Genomic DNA, 13,786 nt, shown 5'->3' on the forward strand with positions numbered 1-13,786 from the left:
CAGGGTAGATTTCTCAACCATTCTTGTAGGATAAGGTTTGAACTGCTGAATTCTTTTAAGATTTGCCGGTTTGTGGAATTTTCTAGCTCTGCCGTTATTAGGACTGGCGGTCATGTGGCATAGGCTCCCCTAGGTGGCAGCATTTGGCCATTCAGGATATGGTCTGTGTCCTGGCACTCCTCCCTCTCCTGCAATATTGCTGCCGAGATATCAGCTGAATCCCCTCTTGAGGTTCCCTTGTGACTATGTTGTTTCCTCCAGGTGCATTTTAAATCACTGTGATATTCGTGAGCTTTGTTGATTTGAATCATACAGCTGCTGGTAGGTCTATTGGGATTCCACCTCCTTTGGATGCTGTGTAATTCCTGAATTCGCATACATGATTCTTTCTTGGCTTTCAGGAAGTTTCAGTCTGATTTTTCTACAGATAAATTTTCAGACATTTTTTGTTTCCTTATCTCTTGCTTTTCCATCTGGGACCCTTATGAATTCTAGTCTTTCATGCCCTGTCTTAACCCAGGGTTCAACAGCAATGTTTACATTGCTTTGCACTTGCTTTCCTATGTCTGCTTCTGACCGAGGTTTTTCTGATCCCATGTCTTCACAGTCATTCACGCGTCCCTCTGCATTATCTAGTCTGCTTACGACTAAATTTTAGCCCTGATATTATCACATCCATTGAGTTTCCTGATATTTTTTGGCTCGTCTTTAGACTTTCTCTTCCCCTTTTCCGGTATTCTGCCTTATGTGATTCTGAGACACTGTTGTTTTTCAGTGATTTCCTGACCTCCATTTTCAACACATGGTCTGGATAGCGTTTTGCAGTCTAGTTGTTTGAAAGCTTATCTTTTGGGCCTTCAATATCTTTGGAACTGAAAATGGTACTTCCTGTTTCTTTTACTGTACTTCTTCACCTCTACTGCTCAGGTAATATCAGGTATGTAATGTGGACTTCTAGGGCTTTGTTAAGTGAAAATTTTAGACTTTTGGCTCTACGCAATTCCATGGGATTTCTGTGCGGACAATTTCTCCTAGACATTGATGCCATATCGTGTTCCTGTGTGTGTTGTCTGGTATATCTCCAATTGCTGTTGTTGCATTAGTTTTGATGAAAAACCAATACTATTTCGATTTGCATAACTTCATTTTGATAATGCTTATCTCACAATTCTGAAAGTGCGCAGGACACTTCCTCTTGTGGAAATGAAGCTTTTAAAGGTTCTCAGCTCTGCATTCTGCTCTATGTCATTTTGGAGTGTTTCCAAAACAGCAAACTGAGAGTGCGCTTGTGCTTTGTAGTTCCACGGGAATGTCCCAATGAAAGCAGTTCTTCTCAGAGCTTCTCTGTCTACAGAAACACCAGTGGAAGCATATCTATGGATGTCACATATCAGGGCCTGCTGGAATGATCCCGCAGACCTACCTTGGTGTCCTCGGTGCCGTACCGTGCTGGTGCCATCCAAAATGTAGCATCCGCTTTAGGGAGATAATGCTGTAGGTAATGCTTCCTCTTCTAACGCTGTGGACTTGGACCACTCTTCCTTGTCCTCTCATCCTTGTGGCACGGGTGCACGAAGGCAACCACACAGCTGTTGCGCATCCTGTGCCTCAAACCAAACCATAATCCCAGCCCAGGTTATGAATGTAGCAGATCCTAAGGCTTTTCATTCTGATTTCAAAACCAAGGCCCCCTGGATCCCTCAGACCAGATGAACGATATCTCTGATTCAGCCCCACACGTGCTCTATTGGCAAAATGCCCAATTGGTCCCTGGTCCTGCAGATGCACTGGGTGTGGCCATGGGACATATTGGTAATCTCAACCACGTGACCAGTTTTGATGCTTTATCATTGGTACACATTTTGGTTTGCTCTCTTGATTCGACCCACCACATCCCACAATGCACTCCAGATCCCTGAGACTCAGCGTGTGCCATCATTCGTAGCCCTATCCCTCACAGAACGTTGCCTCTGCTACCTCAAATTTGGCAGCTGGGATCTTGGACTCCGAATCAACTGTGGGGATAATTTGCGCTGGTTTCTTTGAGTTCTGTCAGCCAAGCATCTGCTGTGCACTCTTGTAAATCTCAGCACATCACCTTCTATCCCATGTCTCCTGTCCGCTTGAGAGTGTGCGTCCAAGTTAAACAGAGTTTCACCCTTGTTGCTCCATCACCAGGGGTCAGACCCTCACTGGATTCCATTTCCTGCTTTGCCTTCTCCTGCTTCCAGGTGTCCTGAGGCCTCATCCTGTCTTTGGAAGTAACAGACCTCTCTTCGGCAAGTGTCCTGTGCCAAGGGCTGGGTGAGTGGATGTTTCCATTGCTCTGTTCATGGGAGCGAGTGAGTGCAGGTTGCACTTCTTCTCTGCCAACTGGGCATCGATGAATCAACACTATCCAGATACATTTCACAGAAATGTGATATTTGCTTAGCTCTTTGTTTCTATACAGCCGTGGTGGGAGGGATGGTCCGAATACACCTGTTTTGACATTGTGTTGATATCTCATTTGCAGTCTTTAAGAAGTTTAAAAGAATTCATTTACATGTTTTGGGAGTTATACGAAAATGAAGTTATTTTTTGAAACACACTCAATCGACCTAGAAGCCAGACTTGTCAATTTTGGTAACATTTTGTCAGCTCGACGGAAAACCTAGACAGATAGAATGCAAATTGGCAGTCCAAACTGTTAAAGGGTTCATGTCGGCTCTTTACGGTTGAAGCCTCCGAAACCAACAGGAACCATGAAATAACTATTGGAAACTTGAAATAACCCCCAAACTTGGATACACTTGTGCATTGGTGCCCTTTACTCCCAATGACACCTACTGGCCAATATTGGCATTTCAAGGGGTAACATCCCTCTCTAGGAAAATACAAGAGGAAAGAAACCAAATATATACATTTAGGTTTGAATCCAAAAGCACCTAGAGGCATTCTAGCTAGGAGAACCCTGCTGCAATTATGCTAGTCTATGGAGAACCAGGTGTTCTTCTATCAGTGATGAGAACGCTTAATCATCCGATCATGTTGGGTAAAGCCATTTAACGCAACCAAGTCTGCACCCGCATGATATAGTGCCCACGGGGGCTTGACTCAAGTGAAAGACGATCCACATAAGCTGTGTCTTTTATATCATTGGCGACTTTTACAGTACAGTTCTCTTTCTGACTTGTACTATTTACCTATACTGTCTTGAAAAATTGAGGCCTAATACAGATTCAAGTTCAGTCAGATTCCCCTCTCTTACCACACTCCCTTCACCCCAGGGAAGACATAAACACAACATTTGCTGAATCTAGCGGAAGGCCATCGTTTCTAGGTGTGAGCTAAGTATTCAATTCCTATCTATTTCAGCCAAGTTTATTGGACCTTTAAGGAGTTCACTGTTGTTCACAGAGTGTGAAGCTGGAGGAACTCTGATTCTAGGAGGGGCTTGTTTTACTCGTAATGGCTTCATTGCAGCTCAGCTACTGATCCTTCAAAATGGATGCCTGTGTGGAGGGGAGGGAAGGCAAGTGCTTGCTAGCTAGGCCCAAACCTGGGAAAAGGCTTACCTGGGCTTGGTGAATTCTGGTCTGAATGGCTTGGGAAGGCCCCTTGGGAAGTGTGGATTCCCATGACCTCTTCCAGGAACAGGAGCGTTTTGATCATCTCTGCCATCTCTTCTCTTGCAGACGTCAGGGACCTTGGACCCGTTCTTGGAGAAGAGAATTGAGGAACTTCCTCAAGTCCACGTTGGCACTCCGTATGTTTCTGCCTGTATCAGTGAGGTTCAATATGTCTCATGAATGTCTTTTGAGCCTGGTATCCTCTACAGCTGTCTCCACGCCAGTATTCTCCATTGTAGCAGAACATCTCTCATCCATGTGTTCGCATCTCTCCTCAATCCGTTCAGCCAGCTTTTCGGCCAGCTTCTCTTCGTGTCTCCCCTAAAGTTGACTTCACCAGGACTGGGCAAGTCTGAAAGTACCTCGGAGCCTCACCAGTAAGCTGATGACAGGCAGATCTTCCACTGTCTGCCCTTTCAGGTTCTGGAAACTGACCTGTGACCTCAGGTCTTTGGGCAGCAGCAGTATCTCGAACTTACACAGCTTCCCGGACCAAACACCTAAGCCAAGCTCCACAGAGGGCGGCAGCCCCTCCATCACACTGATCCACCCACAGAACTCTGCCCGGTTACCTAGGATCCAACAGCCACAACAAGCCTCGCGGTACACACCAACATTCCACCTGGAATCCAACCGCTAACTGCCATCCCCAATGGCTGCTGCATCTTGTCAGTGTTGGGGGAGGGGCTGCATCCGACGAGAAGTTCCTAAGGTAAATGTGATTCTACCCACTAGCGTCCCATGGGCCTTTCTTCTTCCCTCTTTCCTTTTGTTCAGATCTCTATGCACAGTACCAATGGAGGGAAGTGTGTCCCTTTTCAGTTGATGGTTTCACACGTCTTTAAACTTCTAACAGTTCACAGTACACAGAGACCCACTAAAGGAGACTTATGTTCCTCTAATATCCGTACACCCGGAATACATATGCGTCGCCTGATTTCTGCTGAAACACCCGCACTCTCAGGACATGGATCCATTGGTTTCATGGGGGCTGAAATTCCAAGAAATGAAACCAACCCCAATGTGCACTTTGCTGTCAGTCTCTTTTGCTCTTAGTACACTTTGGCAGAGCTACTTGCCTTTGTTATAGGCTTCTTACAATTCTTCTCTACGTAGCCTAGAATATGGCATTCCTTCATCCTGTTGGAAGACATACAAGTCTACATCACGGACTAGGAATCCATTTGATTCCAAATCGGCATTAGGGTTAGGTCACGATATGTTCTTATGAATCAAAATTTACGAATATGAATGCACGCCTCCGAATACAAGTGTGCTGAGTACATGCAAGCCGCGATAATGGGTCGATGCATGCTGAATGATCCTTGACATCACCTTAAGTATTTTCTTTTGAATAATCATGGTTCCCTTGGTAAATATCAGCCAACCGTACCATTTTGGTGTTTGTTTGTTGGTTTGATTCTTTGTTGGTCTGCTTCTCGCTTGTATTGCAAACACGACAGGCCATGCATCTCTCCTTAAGCTTGAAACAGAGAGTCAAATAAGCTGATTCACTTAAGAGAGTGCTTCCAATCACCTATGATTTCCTGCTTCCCTCTCCCATCTTTAGGGTTTTGATGTCCTCCTTGCCTTCTTCTTGTTTCTTCTTTGCCACTCCTGCTCTTCTTGCATTTCCAATAATGGTTTCTTCTTTCCATTTCATCTTGCTGCTTTTCTATTCAGGGTAGATTTCTCAACCATTCTTGTAGGATAAGTTTTGAACTGCTGAATTCTTTTAAGATTTGCCGGTTTGTGGAATTTTCTAGCTCTGCCGTTATTAGGACTGGCGGTCATGTGGCATAGGCTCCCCTAGGTGGCAGCATTTGGCCATTCAGGATATGGTCTGTGTCCTGGCACTCCTCCCTCTCCTGCAATATTGCTGCCGAGATATCAGCTGAATCCCCTCTTGAGGTTCCCTTGTGACTATGTTGTTTCCTCCAGGTGCATTTTAAATCACTGTGATATTCGTGAGCTTTGTTGATTTGAATCATACAGCTGCTGGTAGGTCTATTGGGATTCCACCTCCTTTGGATGCTGTGTAATTCCTGAATTCGCATACATGATTCTTTCTTGGCTTTCAGGAAGTTTCAGTCTGATTTTTCTACAGATAAATTTTCAGACATTTTTTGTTTCCTTATCTCTTGCTTTTCCATCTGGGACCCTTATGAATTCTAGTCTTTCATGCCCTGTCTTAACCCAGGGTTCAACAGCAATGTTTACATTGCTTTGCACTTGCTTTCCTATGTCTGCTTCTGACCGAGGTTTTTCTGATCCCATGTCTTCACAGTCATTCACGCGTCCCTCTGCATTATCTAGTCTGCTTACGACTAAATTTTAGCCCTGATATTATCACATCCATTGAGTTTCCTGATATTTTTTGGCTCGTCTTTAGACTTTCTCTTCCCCTTTTCCGGTATTCTGCCTTATGTGATTCTGAGACACTGTTGTTTTTCAGTGATTTCCTGACCTCCATTTTCAACACATGGTCTGGATAGCGTTTTGCAGTCTAGTTGTTTGAAAGCTTATCTTTTGGGCCTTCAATATCTTTGGAACTGAAAATGGTACTTCCTGTTTCTTTTACTGTACTTCTTCACCTCTACTGCTCAGGTAATATCAGGTATGTAATGTGGACTTCTAGGGCTTTGTTAAGTGAAAATTTTAGACTTTTGGCTCTATGCAATTCCATGGGATTTCTGTGCGGACAATTTCTCCTAGACATTGATGCCATATCGTGTTCCTGTGTGTGTTGTCTGGTATATCTCCAATTGCTGTTGTTGCATTAGTTTTGATGAAAAACCAATACTATTTCGATTTGCATAACTTCATTTTGATAATGCTTATCTCACAATTCTGAAAGTGCGCAGGACACTTCCTCTTGTGGAAATGAAGCTTTTAAAGGTTCTCAGCTCTGCATTCTGCTCTATGTCATTTTGGAGTGTTTCCAAAACAGCAAACTGAGAGTGCGCTTGTGCTTTGTAGTTCCACGGGAATGTCCCAATGAAAGCAGTTCTTCTCAGAGCTTCTCTGTCTACAGAAACACCAGTGGAAGCATATCTATGGATGTCACATATCAGGGCCTGCTGGAATGATCCCGCAGACCTACCTTGGTGTCCTCGGTGCCGTACCGTGCTGGTGCCATCCAAAATGTAGCATCCGCTTTAGGGAGATAATGCTGTAGGTAATGCTTCCTCTTCTAACGCTGTGGACTTGGACCACTCTTCCTTGTCCTCTCATCCTTGTGGCACGGGTGCACGAAGGCAACCACACAGCTGTTGCGCATCCTGTGCCTCAAACCAAACCATAATCCCAGCCCAGGTTATGAATGTAGCAGATCCTAAGGCTTTTCATTCTGATTTCAAAACCAAGGCCCCCTGGATCCCTCAGACCAGATGAACGATATCTCTGATTCAGCCCCACACGTGCTCTATTGGCAAAATGCCCAATTGGTCCCTGGTCCTGCAGATGCACTGGGTGTGGCCATGGGACATATTGGTAATCTCAACCACGTGACCAGTTTTGATGCTTTATCATTGGTACACATTTTGGTTTGCTCTCTTGATTCGACCCACCACATCCCACAATGCACTCCAGATCCCTGAGACTCAGCGTGTGCCATCATTCGTAGCCCTATCCCTCACAGAACGTTGCCTCTGCTACCTCAAATGTGGCAGCTGGGATCTTGGACTCCGAATCAACTGTGGGGATATTTTGCGCTGGTTTCTTTGAGTTCTGTCAGCCAAGCATCTGCTGTGCACTCTTGTAAATCTCAGCACATCACCTTCTATCCCATGTCTCCTGTCCGCTTGAGAGTGTGCGTCCAAGTTAAACAGAGTTTCACCCTTGTTGCTCCATCACCAGGGGTCAGACCCTCACTGGATTCCATTTCCTGCTTTGCCTTCTCCTGCTTCCAGGTGTCCTGAGGCCTCATCCTGTCTTTGGAAGTAACAGACCTCTCTTCGGCAAGTGTCCTGTGCCAAGGGCTGGGTGAGTGGATGTTTCCATTGCTCTGTTCATGGGAGCGAGTGAGTGCAGGTTGCACTTCTTCTCTGCCAACTGGGCATCGATGAATCAACACTATCCAGATACATTTCACAGAAATGTGATATTTGCTTAGCTCTTTGTTTCTATACAGCCGTGGTGGGAGGGATGGTCCGAATACACCTGTTTTGACATTGTGTTGATATCTCATTTGCAGTCTTTAAGAAGTTTAAAAGAATTCATTTACATGTTTTGGGAGTTATACGAAAATGAAGTTATTTTTTGAAACACACTCAATCGACCTAGAAGCCAGACTTGTCAATTTTGGTAACATTTTGTCAGCTCGACGGAAAACCTAGACAGATAGAATGCAAATTGGCAGTCCAAACTGTTAAAGGGTTCATGTCGGCTCTTTACGGTTGAAGCCTCCGAAACCAACAGGAACCATGAAATAACTATTGGAAACTTGAAATAACCCCCAAACTTGGATACACTTGTGCATTGGTGCCCTTTACTCCCAATGACACCTACTGGCCAATATTGGCATTTCAAGGGGTAACATCCCTCTCTAGGAAAATACAAGAGGAAAGAAACCAAATATATACATTTAGGTTTGAATCCAAAAGCACCTAGAGGCATTCTAGCTAGGAGAACCCTGCTGCAATTATGCTAGTCTATGGAGAACCAGGTGTTCTTCTATCAGTGATGAGAACGCTTAATCATCCGATCATGTTGGGTAAAGCCATTTAACGCAACCAAGTCTGCACCCGCATGATATAGTGCCCACGGGGGCTTGACTCAAGTGAAAGACGATCCACATAAGCTGTGTCTTTTATATCATTGGCGACTTTTACAGTACAGTTCTCTTTCTGACTTGTACTATTTACCTATACTGTCTTGAAAAATTGAGGCCTAATACAGATTCAAGTTCAGTCAGATTCCCCTCTCTTACCACACTCCCTTCACCCCAGGGAAGACATAAACACAACATTTGCTGAATCTAGCGGAAGGCCATCGTTTCTAGGTGTGAGCTAAGTATTCAATTCCTATCTATTTCAGCCAAGTTTATTGGACCTTTAAGGAGTTCACTGTTGTTCACAGAGTGTGAAGCTGGAGGAACTCTGATTCTAGGAGGGGCTTGTTTTACTCGTAATGGCTTCATTGCAGCTCAGCTACTGATCCTTCAAAATGGATGCCTGTGTGGAGGGGAGGGAAGGCAAGTGCTTGCTAGCTAGGCCCAAACCTGGGAAAAGGCTTACCTGGGCTTGGTGAATTCTGGTCTGAATGGCTTGGGAAGGCCCCTTGGGAAGTGTGGATTCCCATGACCTCTTCCAGGAACAGGAGCGTTTTGATCATCTCTGCCATCTCTTCTCTTGCAGACGTCAGGGACCTTGGACCCGTTCATGGAGAAGAGAATTGAGGAACTTCCTCAAGTCCACGTTGGCACTCCGTATGTTTCTGCCAGTATCAGTGAGGTTCAATATGTCTCATGAATGTCTTTTGAGCCTGGTATCCTCTACAGCTGTCTCCACGCCAGTATTCTCCATTGTAGCAGAACATCTCTCATCCATGTGTTCGCATCTCTCCTCAATCCGTTCAGCCAGCTTTTCGGCCAGCTTCTCTTCGTGTCTCCCCTAAAGTTGACTTCACCAGGACTGGGCAAGTCTGAAAGTACCTCGGAGCCTCACCAGTAAGCTGATGACAGGCAGATCTTCCACTGTCTGCCCTTTCAGGTTCTGGAAACTGACCTGTGACCTCAGGTCTTTGGGCAGCAGCAGTATCTCGAACTTACACAGCTTCCCGGACCAAACACCTAAGCCAAGCTCCACAGAGGGCGGCAGCCCCTCCATCACACTGATCCACCCACAGAACTCTGCCCGGTTACCTAGGATCCAACAGCCACAACAAGCCTCGCGGTACACACCAACATTCCACCTGGAATCCAACCGCTAACTGCCATCCCCAATGGCTGCTGCATCTTGTCAGTGTTGGGGGAGGGGCTGCATCCGACGAGAAGTTCCTAAGGTAAATGTGATTCTACCCACTAGCGTCCCATGGGCCTTTCTTCTTCCCTCTTTCCTTTTGTTCAGATCTCTATGCACAGTACCAATGGAGGGAAGTGTGTCCCTTTTCAGTTGATGGTTTCACACGTCTTTAAACTTTCTAACAGTTCACAGTACACAGAGACCCACTAAAGGAGACTTATGTTCCTCTAATATCCGTACACCCGGAATACATATGCGTCGCCTGATTTCTGCTGAAACACCCGCACTCTCAGGACATGGATCCATTGGTTTCATGGGGGCTGAAATTCCAAGAAATGAAACCAACCCCAATGTGCACTTTGCTGTCAGTCTCTTTTGCTCTTAGTACACTTTGGCAGAGCTACTTGCCTTTGTTATAGGCTTCTTACAATTCTTCTCTACGTAGCCTAGAATATGGCATTCCTTCATCCTGTTGGAAGACATACAAGTCTACATCACGGACTAGGAATCCATTTGATTCCAAATCGGCATTAGGGTTAGGTCACGATATGTTCTTATGAATCAAAATTTACGAATATGAATGCACGCCTCCGAATACAAGTGTGCTGAGTACATGCAAGCCGCGATAATGGGTCGATGCATGCTGAATGATCCTTGACATCACCTTAAGTATTTTCTTTTGAATAATCATGGTTCCCTTGGTAAATATCAGCCAACCGTACCATTTTGGTGTTTGTTTGTTGGTTTGATTCTTTGTTGGTCTGCTTCTCGCTTGTATTGCAAACACGACAGGCCATGCATCTCTCCTTAAGCTTGAAACAGAGAGTCAAATAAGCTGATTCACTTAAGAGAGTGCTTCCAATCACCTATGATTTCCTGCTTCCCTCTCCCATCTTTAGGGTTTTGATGTCCTCCTTGCCTTCTTCTTGTTTCTTCTTTGCCACTCATGCTCTTCTTGCATTTCCAATAATGGTTTCTTCTTTCCATTTCATCTTGCTGCTTTTCTATTCAGGGTAGATTTCTCAACCATTCTTGTAGGATAAGTTTTGAACTGCTGAATTCCTTTAAGATTTGCCGGTTTGTGGAAATTTCTAGCTCTGCCGTTATTAGGACTGGCGGTCATGTGGCATAGGCTCCCCTAGGTGGCAGCATTTGGCCATTCAGGATATGGTCTGTGTCCTGGCACTCCTCCCTCTCCTGCAATATTGCTGCCGAGATATCAGCTGAATCCCCTCTTGAGGTTCCCTTGTGACTATGTTGTTTCCTCCAGGTGCATTTTAAATCACTGTGATATTCGTGAGCTTTGTTGATTTGAATCATACAGCTGCTGGTAGGTCTATTGGGATTCCACCTCCTTTGGATGCTGTGTAATTCCTGAATTCGCATACATGATTCTTTCTTGGCTTTCAGGAAGTTTCAGTCTGATTTTTCTACAGATAAATTTTCAGACATTTTTTGTTTCCTTATCTCTTGCTTTTCCATCTGGGACCCTTATGAATTCTAGTCTTTCATGCCCTGTCTTAACCCAGGGTTCAACAGCAATGTTTACATTGCTTTGCACTTGCTTTCCTATGTCTGCTTCTGACCGAGGTTTTTCTGATCCCATGTCTTCACAGTCATTCACGCGTCCCTCTGCATTATCTAGTCTGCTTACGACTAAATTTTAGCCCTGATATTATCACATCCATTGAGTTTCCTGATATTTTTTGGCTCGTCTTTAGACTTTCTCTTCCCCTTTTCCGGTATTCTGCCTTATGTGATTCTGAGACACTGTTGTTTTTCAGTGATTTCCTGACCTCCATTTTCAACACATGGTCTGGATAGCGTTTTGCAGTCTAGTTGTTTGAAAGCTTATCTTTTGGGCCTTCAATATCTTTGGAACTGAAAATGGTACTTCCTGTTTCTTTTACTGTACTTCTTCACCTCTACTGCTCAGGTAATATCAGGTATGTAATGTGGACTTCTAGGGCTTTGTTAAGTGAAAATTTTAGACTTTTGGCTCTACGCAATTCCATGGGATTTCTGTGCGGACAATTTCTCCTAGACATTGATGCCATATCGTGTTCCTGTGTGTGTTGTCTGGTATATCTCCAATTGCTGTTGTTGCATTAGTTTTGATGAAAAACCAATACTATTTCGATTTGCATAACTTCATTTTGATAATGCTTATCTCACAATTCTGAAAGTGCGCAGGACACTTCCTCTTGTGGAAATGAAGCTTTTAAAGGTTCTCAGCTCTGCATTCTGCTCTATGTCATTTTGGAGTGTTTCCAAAACAGCAAACTGAGAGTGCGCTTGTGCTTTGTAGTTCCACGGGAATGTCCCAATGAAAGCAGTTCTTCTCAGAGCTTCTCTGTCTACAGAAACACCAGTGGAAGCATATCTATGGATGTCACATATCAGGGCCTGCTGGAATGATCCCGCAGACCTACCTTGGTGTCCTCGGTGCCGTACCGTGCTGGTGCCATCCAAAATGTAGCATCCGCTTTAGGGAGATAATGCTGTAGGTAATGCTTCCTCTTCTAACGCTGTGGACTTGGACCACTCTTCCTTGTCCTCTCATCCTTGTGGCACGGGTGCACGAAGGCAACCACACAGCTGTTGCGCATCCTGTGCCTCAAACCAAACCATAATCCCAGCCCAGGTTATGAATGTAGCAGATCCTAAGGCTTTTCATTCTGATTTCAAAACCAAGGCCCCCTGGATCCCTCAGACCAGATGAACGATATCTCTGATTCAGCCCCACACGTGCTCTATTGGCAAAATGCCCAATTGGTCCCTGGTCCTGCAGATGCACTGGGTGTGGCCATGGGACATATTGGTAATCTCAACCACGTGACCAGTTTTGATGCTTTATCATTGGTACACATTTTGGTTTGCTCTCTTGATTCGACCCACCACATCCCACAATGCACTCCAGATCCCTGAGACTCAGCGTGTGCCATCATTCGTAGCCCTATCCCTCACAGAACGTTGCCTCTGCTACCTCAAATGTGGCAGCTGGGATCTTGGACTCCGAATCAACTGTGGGGATATTTTGCGCTGGTTTCTTTGAGTTCTGTCAGCCAAGCATCTGCTGTGCACTCTTGTAAATCTCAGCACATCACCTTCTATCCCATGTCTCCTGTCCGCTTGAGAGTGTGCGTCCAAGTTAAACAGAGTTTCACCCTTGTTGCTCCATCACCAGGGGTCAGACCCTCACTGGATTCCATTTCCTGCTTTGCCTTCTCCTGCTTCCAGGTGTCCTGAGGCCTCATCCTGTCTTTGGAAGTAACAGACCTCTCTTCGGCAAGTGTCCTGTGCCAAGGGCTGGGTGAGTGGATGTTTCCATTGCTCTGTTCATGGGAGCGAGTGAGTGCAGGTTGCACTTCTTCTCTGCCAACTGGGCATCGATGAATCAACACTATCCAGATACATTTCACAGAAATGTGATATTTGCTTAGCTCTTTGTTTCTATACAGCCGTGGTGGGAGGGATGGTCCGAATACACCTGTTTTGACATTGTGTTGATATCTCATTTGCAGTCTTTAAGAAGTTTAAAAGAATTCATTTACATGTTTTGGGAGTTATACGAAAATGAAGTTATTTTTTGAAACACACTCAATCGACCTAGAAGCCAGACTTGTCAATTTTGGTAACATTTTGTCAGCTCGACGGAAAACCTAGACAGATAGAATGCAAATTGGCAGTCCAAACTGTTAAAGGGTTCATGTCGGCTCTTTACGGTTGAAGCCTCCGAAACCAACAGGAACCATGAAATAACTATTGGAAACTTGAAATAACCCCCAAACTTGGATACACTTGTGCATTGGTGCCCTTTACTCCCAATGACACCTACTGGCCAATATTGGCATTTCAAGGGGTAACATCCCTCTCTAGGAAAATACAAGAGGAAAGAAACCAAATATATACATTTAGGTTTGAATCCAAAAGCACCTAGAGGCATTCTAGCTAGGAGAACCCTGCTGCAATTATGCTAGTCTATGGAGAACCAGGTGTTCTTCTATCAGTGATGAGAACGCTTAATCATCCGATCATGTTGGGTAAAGCCATTTAACGCAACCAAGTCTGCACCCGCATGATATAGTGCCCACGGGGGCTTGACTCAAGTGAAAGACGATCCACATAAGCTGTGTCTTTTATATCATTGGCGACTTTTACAGTACAGTTCTCTTTCTGACTTGTACTATTTACCTATACTGTCTTGAAAAA

Source organism: Vicugna pacos, unplaced genomic scaffold (assembly GCF_048564905.1).
Source record: "Vicugna pacos unplaced genomic scaffold, VicPac4 scaffold_192, whole genome shotgun sequence".
Classification (NCBI taxonomy): domain Eukaryota; kingdom Metazoa; phylum Chordata; class Mammalia; order Artiodactyla; family Camelidae; genus Vicugna; species Vicugna pacos.